Source organism: Heterodontus francisci, unplaced genomic scaffold, assembly GCF_036365525.1.
Source record: "Heterodontus francisci isolate sHetFra1 unplaced genomic scaffold, sHetFra1.hap1 HAP1_SCAFFOLD_58, whole genome shotgun sequence".
NCBI lineage: Eukaryota > Metazoa > Chordata > Chondrichthyes > Heterodontiformes > Heterodontidae > Heterodontus > Heterodontus francisci.
The window spans coordinates 6,218,604-6,223,343 of NW_027142006.1; the positions used below are offsets into that span (position 1 = coordinate 6,218,604).

Consider the following 4,740-nt stretch of genomic DNA (forward strand, 5'->3'; position numbering starts at 1 on the left):
CGTAGTGACACTTGGAGTTTGCGTACTGGGGATCTACACACAGCTTGATGCAGCCACACACGAAGGTGGTCATCAGGATGAGGGCCACGTTGGGTGCATTTTTCCCGCCCTTGTCCAGAGATTTGAACATCGTGTCCCTCCGGACCCGGTCCATTTTAGATCCCCAGACGAAGCTGAAAATGGCTCGGGTGACTGCCACGGCGCAGGAGTGGGGTATGGGCCAGACCTGCGCCACGTAGAGCAACAACGTGAGTGCCTCGCACCTGATGACCAGGTTCTTACCCACCATGGAGAGAGATCGCTGCCCCCACATGCCCAACTTTTGTCGTACCTTGGCTACTCGCTCCTCCCATGTTTTGGTGCACGCCCCGGCACTTCCGAACCATATCCCCAGCACCTTCAGGTAATCTGACCTGACGGTGAAGGGGACAAAGGATCGGTCAGCCCAGTTCCCAAAGAACATGGCCTCGCTCTTGCCGTGGTTAACTTTGGCTCCCGAGGCCAGTTCGAACTGGTCGCAGATGCTCATCAATCTGCGCACGGACAGCGGATCCGAGCAGAAGACGGCGACGTCATCCATGTACAGGGAGGTTTTGACCTGAGTTCCTCCGCTGCCTGGGATTGTCACCCCTCTTATGCTCGCATCCTTCCTAATAGACTCAGCAAAGGGTTCAATACAGCAAACAAACAAGACCGGGGACAGAGGACAGCCCTGTCTGACTCCAGAGTTGATTGGGAAACTTTCAGATTCCCACCCGTTGATTGAGACTGCGCTACTGATGTTTGTGTAGAGCAGTTGGATCCAATTGCAGATTCCCTCCCCAAACCCCATTTTGGAAAGCACGTCCATCATGTAGGTGTGCGATATCCTGTCAAAAGCCTTCTCCTGTTCCATGCTGATGAGGCAGGTGTCCACCCTCCTGTCCCGTACGTAGGCGATCGTATCCCTGAGTAGCGCGAGACTATCAGAGATCTTCCTGCCGGGTACAGTACAGGTCTGATCGGGGTGAATCACCAACTCCAGAGCAGACTTGACTCGACTGGCTATGACTTTGGACAGAATCTTGTAATCAACATTAAGCAGTGAGATGGGCCGCCAATTTCTGATTTCTGCCCTCTCCCCCTTCTGCTTGTAAATGAGGGTGATGATGCCTTTTCTCATGGATTCTGACATGCTGCCGGCCAGGAGCATACTCTCGTATACTTCCAGCAGGTCCGGGCCGACCCAGTCCCACAGGGCCGAGTACAACTCGACCGGTAAGCCGTCGCTCCCGGGGGTTTTACTCGTCTCGAAAGACTCGACGGCCTTTGTCAGCTCGTCCAGAGTTAGCGGCTTGTCCAGTCTCTCCCTCCTGCTGTCATCTAGGACCTCTGTGATAGATGACAGGAAGGACTGGGAGGCTCTGCTGTCTGTGGGCTTCGCGTCATACAGCCCAGCATAAAAGGATTTGCTGATCCTTAGGATGTCGGACTGCGAAGACGTTACCGAGCCATCTTCTTCCTTCAGGCTGCTGATAACAGAGCTCTCTCTGTGTACCTTTTGGAAGAAGTAACGCGAGCACGTCTCATCCTGCTCGATGGAGCGGACTCTGGACCGGAAGATGATCTTGGAGGCCTCCTTGGCAAAGAGCGAGGCCTGCTGGCTCTTCACCTCTTGGAGGTCCTCCTTGACCTCGACCCCCATTGCCTGCAACCGGAGTAGATTTTGCATAATTTTCTGGAGTCGGGACAGTTCCCTCTATCTCTCTCTCGCCTTCTGAACACCTTTGTGGATGAAGAACCTCTTGATGTTCTCCTTAATCGCTTCCCACCAGTGAACTGGAGACTCAAAGAGGGGTTTCACGGTCCTCCAACCTTTGTAATCCCTTTTGAGTTCCTCAACGGTCTCTGGGGTCAGCAGTGTCGCATTGAGCTTCCACGTCCCTCTGCCAACCCGCTGGTCGTCCTGCAAGTGACAGTCGGCCAGTAAGAGGCAGTGGTCGGAGAAGAACACCGGCTTGACGTCGGTGGATCCGACCGTGACAGCACGGGACACAAACAGGAAGTCAATCCTGGAACGGGCAGACCCGTCCGATTTGACCATGTGTATCTGCGCTGCGCTCCGTCTGCAGGTTTGCTGAAGACGTCGTGCAGTTTGGCATCTTTAACTGTTTCTATTAGGAATCTGGACGAAGCGGCCAGTTTGCTGTCGTCACTGCCGGATCGTCCAGCCGCATCGATGATGCAGTTGAAGTCACCGCCTAGGATGACCGGCCTGGACGTCGCCAGCAGCAGTGGGAGCTGCTGGAAGACGGTCAGCCGCTCGCTGCGTTGTACCGGGGCGTACACGTTGATCAACCGGAGCGGAGCGTTGTTGTACATCACGTCTGCTTCGAGGAGGCGGCCGCCCACCACCTCCTTAACTTCGGAGATGGTGAAGTTACCTCCCCGCAGCAGAATACCCAGGCCGGAGGAACGGCAGTCATTACCCCCCGACCAGATCGATGGCCCGTGGGACCACCATCGCGACCACTGCCTGTAGGTGCTGAGGTGTGGTATTCCACACTCCTGCAGAAACAGTAGGTCAGCTTTGACCTTGGCAAGGTAATCCAAGGTTGAAACACATCGCATAGTCGATTTAATGCTACGCACATTAATGGAAGCAATTCTTGCACCCATCTTTTACGAAAAATTAGTTGTTGCTTCCCATACCATTTGTCCTCGCTAGTCCCAGTCCTTCCCCTTCGGGATGTTCCTGCATACCCATCGTATGCGCAAGCAGTTTCACGTTGGTTGGGCTCAAAAACCCCTCCTGATTTTTCATGCAGGGTTTGTGCTGCTCGGGTGACATCAGGGGGGGTCTTGTAGGCAGAGAGGATTGGGTTGTCCTCAGCTGCTTCCATCTGTTCCTCCTCGAAAACATCACAGCTCCCGGTCTCCAGGAGCTCAGGTGCGCCAGACGTGTCTTTGCTCCCGGTGTCGCAGAGCTGAGATGCGTTGGCCACTTCGTTACGTGTGGGGCATTGGGGTTGGGGCACGCCGGGCCCCTCACAGCTTCCAGTGCCCGGGGGCTGGGATGCTTTATCATCCATCTCGGAGTTCTGCCGCCTCTTTTGAAGGGGCTGTCGTTCCAGCATTTCCCGTCCAGTGAAGAGGAGTTGTTGCAGTCTGATTCAGAAGAGAGCCTCCTCTTGCCACTGGTTTGGGTGGTGGCTTTGGGATGTTTTTTCTTTGTGGTTTTCCTTTGGACCACTTGCCACTGACCTGTTTGTCCATCTGCTGCCTCCTCCTCCATCGATTCTGTCTGTGGAGGAGGGGTTTCCGGGCGCTGGGTAGGTGCTGGGTCGTTGGTTTCAGCTGCCTCCCCTTCCTTCTCAGGTTGAAGTTCCTCACTGCGGAGAAAGCTGCTGGTCTCCTTTCAAACAGCGGACGCCTTCGTCGAACCTTCTCCCGGCCTATCCTTGGACCTTGCCGCCTGAGCATAGCTGAGGCAACGTTTGGGGCAGGTCTTGTAGAGATGGCCTGCCGCACCGCACAAGTTGCAACACTTAGTCTGCTTACAGTCCTTGCTCTGATGGCCTTCCTCCTTGCAGTTCTTGCAAACAGCCGTGCTGCAGTTGGCTGCCATGTGACCAGATTTGCCACAGGTGCGGCAAACTCTGGGCTGCCCAGCGTAGACCAAGAAGCCTCGAATTCCCCCGATAGCGAAGCTGGAGGGAGGGTGGATGATGGCTCCACTGGCATCTACCTTCAAGGTCACCTTGACCTGCCGCTTGCTGGTCCAGATCCCAAAGGGGTCCTTGACATCAGTGCTGCTGCCGGCCACCTCGATGTACCTGGCGAGAAAGGTGAGTACATCCACCACCGGAACATGGGGGTTGTAGAGGTGAATCGTCACCACCCGGTCCCGTTGTGACGGAAGCGTGAAGAGCGGCTCCGCTGTGACGATCGACAGTGGCGCCCGGTCCCCTTTCTCCTTGAACGCCTTCAGGAACTTGATGCATCCCGCCACGTTCCGGAACGTCACGTCGAAATATCCACTGCTGGGGAAATCCTGGAGGCAGAAGACGTCCGTCGATTGAAATCCGCAGCAATCGAAGAGAATTTTCTTGATGAAGAAGGTGCGATCGACCGGTGCATCTCCTTCCTTGTCCTTCACGACCACCCGAACGGTGTTGCGCACTCCCTGGCCCGAAGTTCGAAAATTGGTTATAGCCATTTTACTCAAAGCTTCCCCAGGATCAAAAGGCAATGATCATGGTCTCTTCTCAATCAAATAAGCACTGATAAGAACAGATTCTACACTTGATCTGAGCCAAAAGGCCGAGAAGCGGCAGTTCATGTTTCTTGCCAGTAGATGTCACTTCACTCCAATACAGTGAAGTTTACAAATCTGAGAAAGACACAACAGGAAAGAATTGTTCACATTATAGTGAATGTGTGGGATTTAGAAATACTAGGAGTGGAGACGAGTTATCACTTGTCTGCTCGATCCCCATAGCCCTGTAAAATTATTTCCTTCAAGTGCCCATTCAAATTCCTTTTGTAATCCTCGATTGTCTCCATTTCCACCGCCCTCATGGGCAGCGAGTTACAGATCATCACCAATCAGTGTAAGAAAGTTCTTGCGCACATTCCCCCTGTACCTCCTGTCCAAAACCTTCAATCTGTGTCCCCTAGTCCTTGTACCAATAGTTAACGGGAACAATGTTTCCTTGCCAACTTATTTAAAACTGTCATAGCCGAAAACACATCTATCAA

The 4,740-nt window shown here is 53.8% G+C and overlaps 1 pseudogene; it reads right to left on the reverse strand.

Annotated features, from left to right (window-relative positions):
• Nucleotides 1-4,205: 4,205 nt before the first annotated feature.
• Nucleotides 4,206-4,314, reverse strand: LOC137365914 (U2 spliceosomal RNA; annotated as a pseudogene).
• Between the last annotated feature and the right edge of the window lie 426 nt (nucleotides 4,315-4,740).